We start from the raw sequence: 12,039 nt of genomic DNA, 5'->3' as shown, positions 1-12,039 counted from the left end.
TTCTCCTAATGTTATCCCTCCCCAATCCCTCCACCCGCTGCTATCCCTCTCTTACCCTCCACTCCTCCCGACAGGCCTTGGTGTGTGACGTTCCCCTCCCTGTATTCCTCTGTTCTTACTGTTCAACACCCACTTATGAATGAGAACATGCAGTGTTTGGTTTTCTGTTCTCGTGTCAGTTTTCTGAGAATGATGGTTTCCAGTTTCATCCATGTCCCTGTAAAGGACATGAACTCATCCTTTCTTATGGCTACATAGTATTCCATGGTGTATATGTGCTACATTTTCTTTATCCAGTCTATCATCAAGGGGCATTTAGGTTGGTTCCAAGTCTTTGCTATTGTAAACAATGCCGCAATAATCATATGTGTGCATGTGTCTTTATAACAGAATGATTTATAATCCTTTGGGTATATACTCAGTAATGGGATAGCGGGGTCAAATGGTATTTCTAGTTTTATATCTTGAGGAATTGCCACACAGTCTTCCACAGTGGTTGAACTAGCTTACACTCCTACCAACAGTGTAAAAGTGTTCCTATTTCTCCACATCCTCTCCAGCATCTGTTGTCTCCTGATTTTTTAATGATCGCCATTCTAACTAGCATGAGATGGTATCTCAACGTGATTTTGATTTGCGTTTCTCTAATGACCAGTGATGATGAGCTTTTTCTCATGTTTGTTGGCCTCATGTATGTCTTCTTTTGAGAAGTGTCTGTTCATATCCTTTGCCCACTTTTGATAGGGTTTTTTTCTTGTAAATTTGTTTAATTTCTTTCTAGATTCTGGGTATTTTTCATTTGTCAGATGGGTAGATTGCAAAAATTTTTTTCCATTTTGTTGGTTGCTGGTTCACTCTAATGATTGTTTCTTTTGCTGTTCAGAAGCTCTTAAGTTCAATTAAATCCCACTTGTCTATTTTGGCTTTTGTTACCATTATTTTTGGTGTTTTAGTCATAAACTTCTTGCCTGTGCCTATGTCCTGAATGGTGTTGCCTAGGTTTTCTTCTAGGGTTTTTATGGTGTTATGTCTTATGTTTAAATCTTTAATCCATCTGGAGTTAATTTGTGTATAAGTTGTAAGGAGGGATGGAGTTTTAGCTTTCTGCAGATGGCTAGCCAGTTTTCTCAACACCATTTACTAAATAGGGAATCCTTTCCCCATTGCTTTTTTTTGTCATGTTTGTCAAAGATCAGATGTTTGTAGATGTGTGGCATTACTTCTGAGGCCTTTCTTTTATTCCATTGATCTATATCTCTGTTTTGCTATCAGTACCATGCTGTTTTGATTACTGTAGGCTTTAGTAGTTTGAAGTCAGGTAGCATGATGCCTCTAGCTTTTTTTGTTGTTGTTTGCAAATGAAAGCAGCCACACAGCTGAGGATGTACAAATCTGAATCTAAAGCAAGAGCAGTCCAGTGTATGGCTTCCCCAGGCCAAGCCTTCTACAGAGGGAGAGATCTAAGCTGCTCATGGCTCTTGTGTTTATCACATTCAAGGTGATAAACTTGCAGGTCAGAGTTGGTGTCTCCGAGACCACATGGCCAGCACAGGCAGATTCAAGACAACTCCTGTGATCCTGGACAGGAAGGAGGCGCTGGACTCTGGGCAGGGATTCTGGAGGCAAGGGTGGCGGAGCAATTCTCCCAGGGCCCCAGGTTACAGAAGGCCCGGTGCTTGGCATCCCACTCCTTCTCCCGCTCCGCCACCAGTGCCCCCCGGCTGCAGGGCTTGGTCGCTAGCTTCGCCCCGCCCCTACAGGCGCGCAGCCCAAGTGCTCTGAAAGGAGTCTGTTCATGTGTTTATTTCCTGTTTTTTACTTCGGAGGTTTTGTTTTGTGAGACAAGGCCTCACTCTGTCATGCCAGGAGTGTAATTATGGCTCAATGCAGCCTTGACCTCCTGGGTTCAAGCCATCTCACCTCAGCCTCCAAAAGTGCAAGGAGTACAAGTGTGAGCCCCTGCACCTGGCCTACTTTTGAGCTTTGAGTTTTGTGTTTTTTTTTTTTTTAATTTTAAATTTTTTTTTTTTTGAGACAGAGTTTCACTCTTGCTACCCAGGCTGGAGTGCAATGGTACGATCTCGGCTGACCGCAACCTCTGCCTCCTGGGTTCAGGCAATTCTCCTGCCTCAGCCTCCTGAATAGCTGGGATTACAGGCATGCGCCACCATGCCCAGCTAATTTTTTGTATTTTTAGTAGAGACGGGGTTTCACCATGTTGACCAGGATGGTCTTGCTCTCTTGACCTCGTCATCCACCCACCTCGGCCTCCCAAAAGTGTTGGGATTACAGGCGTGAGCCACTGCACCCGGCCTGAGCTTTGAATTCTTTATATATTCTAGAGATGAGTCTCTGGAGATGAGTCCTTGGTCTGATAGGTGGTTTGTAAACATTTTTTCCAAATCTGTAGCTTACCTTTCCAGCTTTCGAATCGAGTCTTTCAGAGAGCAAAAATATGGTCTCTTTTGCAAATACTCTGCCACTGTAGCAAGGAAGTAGACACAGACAATACATAAACGAACATGTGGATGTAGCCTTTGAGTAAGGGGCCATTTGCGGTAAAGAGATCTCTAGACAGATCAATGCTGAGAGGTTATTTCATTAAGGAATAATTGAGCTGGGTATAAACTCTCACCTCATGCTTATTTTCTCTTACTCCACTATCTTCTGTTGCTGCTGGTGGGAAAGCAATTGTCAACATGTTCTTCCTTCTTTCCACCCTCCTCAGCTTTTAGGACCTGTTCTTTGTCTTTTCTGCAATTTTGTTTGGATGGGTCTAGGTATGGATGGATTTATTGTATTGGGGATTGTGCCTCCTGACTCTAAAGCGTCCTGGGTCCTGTCTCTGTTTGCATTCTGGAATTTTTGTTTGTTTGTTTGTTTTTTGGCACAGACTCCCTCTGTCACCAGGCTGGAGTGCAGTGGCGCAATACAGGCTCACTGCAACCTCCACCTCCTGGGTTCAAGCATTTGTCCTGCCTCAGCCTCCCAAATAGCTGGGATTACAGGCAAACTCCACCATGCCTGACTAATTTTTGTATTTTTAGTAGAGACGGGGTTTCACCATGTTGGCCAGGTTGGTCTCAAACTCCTGACCTTAGGTGATCCACTCATCTTGGCCTCCCAAGTGCTGGGATTACAGGGATGAGTCATCACAGCCGGCCTGGAATTTCTTTGAGACGTGTTGGATCCTCTCATTTCATCTTCCCTTTGTCATATTTTCCAATTGATTAATTTTCTCTTCTGCTTTTGAATTCGTTAAGCTTTAAGTTTCTATGAAAGGCAGCCACTAATTCTGGCATCTGAAGCTCTTGGAAGTCCACTCCTCTTGTTGCCACTGACTTCTCTGCCCTTTTAGAGGGGCTTTGGCTGTGGCAATCATATGCAGCACTGGCTAAAGAATCTCAAGATAGCTAGAACATATTTTGTATTCCATCAGTAGAGGTGTGGATATAACCATGGATTTTTTTTTTTTTTTTTTTTTTGGCTGCTTTTATTGATTTGTTGAAGGTTGTAATCACTTTGAGCTGTCTTGAAACTTAAAGCTTTTTTAGTTTAAATTACATTAATTTTTGACTTCTTGTAGAATGCTTAATTCTGATGTAGAGGTAATTTACAAGCTTTTGTTGGGCATATGTGACAGTTTTTGGGCATGTGGCTAGAGGCTATCATATTGAACAGTGATATGCTTTCAATGTGTCAGAAAATTGCTCAATTATGTAGAAGTGTATCATTTGATAGAGATTTTGAATGTGCCAGAAACTCCCTTCTCATATTCCTGTAAGAAATTAAGCATAAAAAGGTAGAGAAAATATGCAATTTATTGTAGAGACAGCATGTGAATTTGTAACATTTTTACATTTTTTCAGCCACACTTTAAAGTGTAAGCACCCTTAGTAAAAATAAGAAAATGGTAAGATGAGGTTCAACTTTGGAGCTAAAAGGAAAACTCTGTAAGATGGGGAGCTCAGAGGTTGATCTCACATGAGCATGGAGGATAACTTAGATTTTGTGAAATGTAATAACAGTTGTTTATTATAAATTTATACACACACACACACAGGCGCGCGCGCGCGCGCGCGCGTTTAAGCCAAACCTTTGTGTTAGTCTTCAGGGAAAAAACTTTCCTTTCAATTTTTGGAAGTACACTCCTGTGTTCTCTCTCACTGTTTCTCTCTGTCCTGCGTGCATTTGCCTCCTCAGGCCTTCCCCACCCATAAAACGATGATTAAGATACTTTTGTTTGGGAAAGTTTCGCATTGAAGACCTTTCACAACAGTTATTTGAATGTCTAGGTGTATGTATCCTCCCATCTTTACTGGTGATGTAACAGCTTTGACTTACCCATCTGAATTACTTACAGAATTTTTTCCTGATATGATTGATGCTGCTCCCTCTTCCTAGAGCCCCTGCCATGGTCTGACTGTCCATATCCTTCATAGCTCAGTTATAAGACCCACTGCCAGGTATACTTTTGGGAGGCTCCTCCTTTCCCCCTCCCCACCACCAACCCGCTTCCTGTCAGGGAACTGGCTGCTTTTCCTCTGGGTTGCTCCTAGGTCTTTGCTTCAGCTAGCATTTAATAAGTTGTACTCCAGCTTTGTGTCTGTGGCTTCCTCCCCTTGTTTTTTCAAAACCACATCTTCATATCTCCTGTACAGTTACCTGGTAGTTACTGGATAAATGTATGACTTTAAGCTTCATGACTTTTTTTTTTTTTTTTTTTTTTGAGGCGGAGTTTCACTCTCTTTACCCAGGCTGGAGGGCAATGGCGCGATCTCGGCTCACCGCAACCTCCGCCTCCTGGGTTCAGGCAAATTCTCCTGCCTCAGCCTCCTGAGTAGCTGGGATTACAGGCATGTGCCACCATGCCCAGCTCATTTTTTTGATTTTTAGTAGAAACGGGGTTTCACCATGTTGACCAGGATGGTCTCGATCTCTTGACCTCGTGATCCACCCATCTCGGCCTCCCAAAGTGCTGGGATTACAGGCTTGAGCCACTGCACCTGGCCAAGCTTCATGACTTTAAATAGGTCACTTAAGTACTGAGACCTAGTCTCCCGATCTATAAAATGTGGCTTTCTGCCTCTTGACTCTCACTAAGGTCATCAATAAAGTTGCAATTGCCAAATCAGATGACCGGCTTTGGACTTTCTGTCCTATGACATGAGACAGTGACCTTTGCTTCTTGACCTCCTACCCCCCAGTTCTGCTCATTGTTACACTTCTTAGAAGATTGATCCTCTGTTGCTCTTGGTACTTGGCCTTGGATGTGTCCTTTGCAGGTCTTTGGGATTCTGCCCTACATCTTGTCTTTCCGTAGCTTTCCTTCAGCTGTGTTCATTACTTCCAGATTCACATCTGTCTTGATGGCTCCAAACCAGTCTTCCCAAAACGCATGTGAAGTGTACACACGTGTCCCTGGGCGCACTCAAACTAAGCATACCCAAGGTGGAATCATTCCTCCCCTGGAACTACTCTCTCCCCCTGCATTTGCCAATCTTGATTAAGGTTGTCATCATCTATGAATGTTGCCATTTCTTTTTTTTTTTTTTTTTTTTACCTTTTAATAGAAATTTTTATTTGATTTTTGAACCTGAATGCAGGTTCATCTTTATCATTTTTAAATTTTTTAATTTTTCAATTCACAAATGAAAATTGTGTATTTATCATGTACAACATGTTTTGATAGATATATGCATTATGGAAGGTCTAAATTAAGCAAATTAACATGTGTTAGCTTACATACTTAATTTTTTTCTTGTGGTGAGAATACATAAAATCACTGTTAGTAATTGTTAGAATACAAATTCATTATTATTAACTGTAGTCACCATGTTTTACAATAGAGCTCTTGAATTTATTTCTCCTATCTAATTGAAATTTTGTATTCTTCGACCAACTGCCATTCCCCCTTCCCCATTCTACTCTTTAAATCTATGAGATCAATTTATTTAGATTTCACATATAAGTGAAATAATGTGGTATTTGTCTTTCTGTGCCTGTCTTATTTTACTTAATGTCCTTCAGATTCATCCATGTTGTTGCAAATGACAGTCTTTTTTTCTTTTGTGAAGACCAAAGTATTCCATTGCATATATGCCACATTATATTTATCCATTTATCCATCGACGAACACTTAGGTTGATTCCATATCTCAGCTATTGTGAATAGTGCTATGAATGAGAACATGTTTGATTTTCTGTTCTTGTGTCAGTTTGCTGAGAATGATGGTTCCTGGGTTCATCCATGTCTCCTCTGCACTTTCACTGGGAGCTGAAGTCCTGAGCTGTTCTTAGGCGGCCATCTTCCCAGCATTCCCCGAATGTTGCCATTTCTTAATCCCCCTCATCTGGTGACCAGTCCTGACAGATCCAGTCCCAAGTACTCTTTGAATTGGTCCTCTTTTCCATCCTCTAGCAGCTCCAGGCCTCCTCTTTTTTTTAAAAAAATATTTCATTCCACTTTAGGTTCTGGGGTACATGTGCAAAACATGCAGGATTATTGCATAGGTACACACATGGTGATGTGGTTTGCTGCCTTCTTTTCTCAAGGGGACTGGAACGGCAGCCTCCTGACCTGCCTCTGCACATTCAGTGTCCATTCCTTCCTTTGTGGAAGCAGAGGGCCAGTCACATCACTTTCTTATTTTAAAAATCTTCAATGGTTTTGTCATCATTACGGACTCAAATGCTTTAGTGTGGCATAGAGAGCACCTCACTTTTGAATCATCCACCTTCCAGCCTCATCTTCAAAGATCCCTTCCCACTGTGCTCATTTGCACTATCATGGCCAAGTCCTTCCTTCATTAGAATGTACTTTGTTATTGTCCAACACAGTGGTTCTCACATGTTGGGGATTATGCAAACCTGTGTTTTATTTTTTAATATGTACTTTTGGGCCTATTCCTCCCAAAATTTTTATTTGGTATCTGAAGTGAGGCCTGTTGTCATTTTCTTTATCTGAAAGGTGACAATGTTGAAAAGAAGTGATTGCAAAAATTTTACAAAATTCTACATGCATGTTGTCCTAGAATGCTTCTAAGTAATTACTCTTTGTTTTGTAGTGTAAAAATACACAGAAATTGAAAGTGGGAGGGAAAGCAGCTCCTTCAGTGGTTGTGGAGATCAGCTGGAGTGGAACCTGTTGCTCTGACCCAGTTTGCTTTCCATGTACCCTTTCAGGCTTTCCTTTGTGAGACATGGTTTCACTCTGTCTCAAAATCCTGGGCTCAAGCAATCCTCCCATCTCAGCCTCCCAGTAGGTAGGCATCGCTACACTTGGCTACATTTTTAATTTGTGTATGTGTGTGTGACAGGGGAGAGGTAGAGACAGGGTCTCCCTATGTTGCCCAGGCTGGTCTCAAACTCCTGGGCTCCAGCAATCCTCCCACCTACGCCTCCCAAAGTGCTGGGATTACAGGTATGGGCCACCACACGCATTCAGCCTCTCCATCTACTTTATTTTATTTCAAGATGGAGTCTAGCTCTGTTGCCCAGGCTGGAGTGCAGTGGTGCAATCTAGCTAATTGCAACCTCTTCTCCTGGGTTCAAGTAATTCTCTCCCTCAGCTTCCCAAGTAGTTGGGATTACAGGTGACCACCACCACACCTGATTAATTTTTTGTATTTTTAGTAGACGTGGCGGTTTCACCATCTTCGCCAGGCTGGTCTTGAACTCCTGAGCTCCTGATCCACCCGCCTATGCCTCCCACAGTGCTGGAATCATAAGCATGAGGCCACGGTGCCCAGCCAATTTTATTTATTTATTTATTTATTTATTTACTTACTTACTTACTTATTTATGAGACAGAGTCACTCCCCTTCCTGATCCCCTAGGCTGCAGTGCAGTGGTGTGACCTTGGGTTCACTGCAGTCTCCACCTCCCCATTTCAAGCAGTTGTCCTGTTTCAGTCTCCCGAGTAGCTGGGATTACAGGCATGCACCACCATGCTCAGCTAATTTTTAAAATTTTAGTAGAGAAGGGGTTTTGCCATGTTGGCCAAGCTGATCTGAAACTCCTGACCTCAAAGGATGCACCTATGTCGGCCTCCCAAAGAGCTGGGATCACAGGTGTGAGCCACTGCACCCGGCCGGGAAAAGTCTTCTTAAAGATGCACGTATGTAGTAAAATGCATATCCCAACACAAACGTCGTTGCACCGGTTGATAGGTTTCTTAAGCCAGAGGTAGGGAAGTTTGGTAGGTGGAAGTTACTTGCCATCTCCTTTCTCATAGCATGGCACATGGAAGCAAAGATTTTGGCATTAGCACTTCACTGTGAGCGTTCTGCTTATTCCATGGTCATGGGCCTTTAGTACCAAATTTACTTGAAAACCTTGTGAAATTATTTATGCAGAAAGAAAGAATGAGGAATCTTGGATAATGGGAAAGCAACCTGCCAGTTTTGCAAAAAGTCCAACATGGGTGGTTTATAACTAATTGGAAAAACATGTCGCATTTCAGTTGACTTAATCCTTTTTGCAGTGCTGGGGGCCTTAAGTGTTCCCAGAAGGTTGAAGGGGCAGAATCAGCTCCCAGGGTGATCACAGTAACAAAAAAAGACAAAGTATTCTGCTTGCATATGAGGGTCCTTCAGTCATGGCCAGCTCTATCTAGGGGAGCAAAGACCCTGTCTGTCCTCAGCCTTCCTGGCTATGGCAGGGGCATGGGGTTGAGAGAGCAGAGCGTGGGCACTTGTTCTGGCTGGAAACTTAGCCTTGGAAACAAGGTTCCAGAGGCAGAGTTTGAGACCCAAACAGGAGAAGGGGATGGCCAATGTTGATGCTCTCAGAGCGGAGGGTCCCGAACTTTCTGATTATAAGCGCAGTGTTGGGTCCTTACGTACTTATACAAAATTATTTTCAGAAACATGGAAGCCAGTAAACCCACTTTCTCTTCCTCATTAGAGTTCTCTGGAAAAGAGTGTTCCCAGGTACAGATGATCTGCCGGGGCCACGGCCACACCAGTGTCCTTAAGACGGAAAGCTCTGTCAGCAGAGAGAACCTCACCCCTGGCTGATCACACAGGCTACACTAGGCCAGGATCTGCAGACACCAACAGCCTGCCCTGAGGCTCCAAAGTTAGAGAGGTCTGGTTGGTCCCGGTTGTGGCTTTGCTAGCCAGTCTCAGTCCCTGGCTTCATCTCTTGGGGGACTGATCCCATGTCGTTTATGAGATGGAGCAAAATGGCATTGCTCCTACCCCCACAAGGGTGCCATCAGGTTAAAATTCAACATGGGAAGCACCCTCCCCCCACACGCATGGACCAAGAGGTGATGCTGTTAGAGTTATATGGGTTTATAGTTTCCCATTACTGTTTCCACTTCCTTCCTGAAACCTTGCAAGAGGCTTCGTGGGAAAGGAAGGGTCTTTCAGATGGCTGAGTGCAGCTGGGAATGGCTGTTCCCAGTGAGCCAGGCTGGTTGGAGCCCAGGGTGAGTTTGGGTAGTGAGAATGGCTGGGTAGTGGGTTTGAACCACCAAAGCCACTGAGGCACAGCTGGCCCACTGCCAAGTGCTGCCAACCATCCTGCAAATGCCACCATTGCTCATGCCTAGGAGACGTTCCAGCATTGACCAAAAGGGTTGCTGGGTCTTGTCCTGCTCAGGACAGGCCACTGAAGAGTGATCTCTTGTCATACTCTAAGGACAGATCTGGATCCTATGCCTCCCAGGGACCCCAAACACAGAATGCCCATGACAAGACCCCAGCCCATGGACATAGCCACTCTTGTTAGTATTAATTATGCACTTAGGTGAAATGCACCCGCTCTTGAAGTGAGGGACAGACGGTGATTAAAATAGTTGACAGCAGTTCACCAGGGTGTTTCAGACTCCATTAGGAAATGGCTCTGAGAGGGTTACTTTAGAACAAGGGAAAGATCTCCCTTTTGGAGGGGCTCTGTGCCTGGCCAGGCTCTTAATTTAAATCCCAGCCTACTCCAGCCACCCAGGAATCTTCATTAAGTGGTTCTGTAGTAGGAACTGCTACTTAATTTGCATGGATTCACACAAAACAAAAATCAGTAATATTCAGAAATTAAGATTCAAGTGGGTTGGGCACAGTGGCTCACACCTGTAATCCCAGCACTTTGAGAGGCTGAGGCAGGCGGATCATGAGGTCAGGAGTTCGAGACCAGCCTGGCCAACATGGTGAAATTCTGTCTCTACTAAAAATAAAAAACTTAGCTGGGCATGGTAGTGGGCATTTGTAATCCCAGCTACTCAGGAGGCTGAGGCAGGAGAATCACTTGAACCCAGGAGGTGGAGGTTGCAGTGAGGCAAGATCATGCCATTGCACTCCAGCCTGGGTGACAGTGAGAGACTATGTCTGAAAAAAAAGATTAAAGCAGCAGAGCATTCAAGCAAACATTAGGGACCCTTCTGAGCACAGGGCCCTGACTGTGTAGTTTGTACACTGGCCCAGGTCTGGAGACAGTGCCAGGCAGGCAGCTGGCCTGCACCATGTGGGTGAACTGAGTCACCCTGCCCTTTGCGGGTCGTATGGGGACCTTTTCTAGGCTGTTGGCCTGGGCAGGGCTGATGACATGAGCGGGGCTTGCCCAGGTCTGGGCTGAATATGATACACTGGGACAAGTTGAAGGGAGGGGAATTGGAGTGGGGTGCTCCAGGGAGCATCATCTGTGTACAACAGGAAGTCCTTGAGCTTGGACGCATGACTTAATCATCTGTCATGAGGTTCAGAGCAAAACCCAGAAGGCCAGGCAATGATGCACTGAAACCGTCACTACCCAAGTTAGCATTTTCCAGTATCATTAAAAAATGTTTTATAGATAAGAGGTCTCACTGTGTTGGCCAGGATGGTCTTGAACTCTTGGTCTCAAGTGATCCTCCTGCCTTGGCCTCCCAAGGTGTTGGGATTACACTCCAGAGACACTGCCCCTGGCCTCCAGCACGGTTTGAAAATTTTTGATGTATCTGTGATTTTTTGACCATACCTATGTTGTTACTTCCATTAGAGAGAATTAACCTGGCCAGGCGAGGTGGCTCACGCCTATAATCCCAGCACTTTGGGAGGTTGAGGTGGGCAGACCACATGACGTTTCTCCTGTGAGAGTTTGAGACCAGTTTGGACAACATGGTGAAACCCCGCCTGTACTAAAAACACACAAATTAGCCAGGCATGGTGATGGATGTTTGTAATCCCAGCTACTCAGGAGGCTGAAGCAGGAGAATCTTTTAAACCCATGAAACAGAGATTGCAGGGAGCTGAGATTGTGTCACTGCACTTCTGCCTGGGCCGCAGAACAAGACTCTGTCTCCAAAAAAAAAAAACCTTCAAAATCAGATTTTTGTCACTGCCAGGTGACCTTACTAATCACTAGCCATGGGCATACAAGGACAAACAAAATGGGGGCACAATAATTTATGCCTTGTTTTCTTTGCCTTTGACCTTCAGCCCTATGCATTCCTGCAAATGGTTCGCCCATGGCAAACGTTTGAAAACCTTAACTTTTCTGTTTTAAATGAGATTTCCAAGCGAATTTATGTTGTCTGGAAAGACAATCCCTTTCCTGGAGAGCAATTGGTATTTGAACGGAATGAGATCAGGTTGCTAAGGACACCCTTGTTTGTAATCTTTGGTTTATACAAATTATTGGTGAATAAGAGAAATAAGTTTATTCTTTTTTTCCCAGATGGTAAACCGGAAGGGAAGAGTGTTACAGGGTAAAGTGGGTCATGGGGCGTGGGAGGTTCAGATGGAACAGGGCTCTGGACGCCTCTCTCTCTTGACTTGGGACCTCAAATTTACCTACCAGGCCTCAAAATAAAAGAAAAATTTTCTAATCTGGGTGGGAACAGATAAAAATTCCTCTGGGTGGATGGATACTGGAGGGAAGAAGGAAGTTTGCATAAACTGAAAGGGGACTTTTTAATTTTATTTATTTTTTTTTGGAGAGAGAGGGAGAAATCTCTTGTTTAATTACAAAACCAAAATATCATTTGCAGTGCCTTCCTTTTCCTCGCAGTCGTTTAAGAAATAGACATGTAATTCACATACCACAAAATGCAGCAATT

General features: G+C 44.0%; 1 long non-coding RNA gene across 4 annotated transcripts in view; it reads left to right on the top strand.

Annotated features, from left to right (window-relative positions):
• Window positions 1-12,039, top strand: part of LOC104653371 (uncharacterized) — a 74,618-nt gene that overhangs the window by 32,964 nt on the left and 29,615 nt on the right. The gene's annotated exons all lie outside the window — the stretch shown is intronic.

This window comes from Saimiri boliviensis, chromosome 2 (genome assembly GCF_048565385.1).
Source record: "Saimiri boliviensis isolate mSaiBol1 chromosome 2, mSaiBol1.pri, whole genome shotgun sequence".
Lineage (NCBI taxonomy): Eukaryota > Metazoa > Chordata > Mammalia > Primates > Cebidae > Saimiri > Saimiri boliviensis.
This window is presented reverse-complemented; position numbering and strand designations above follow the sequence as displayed.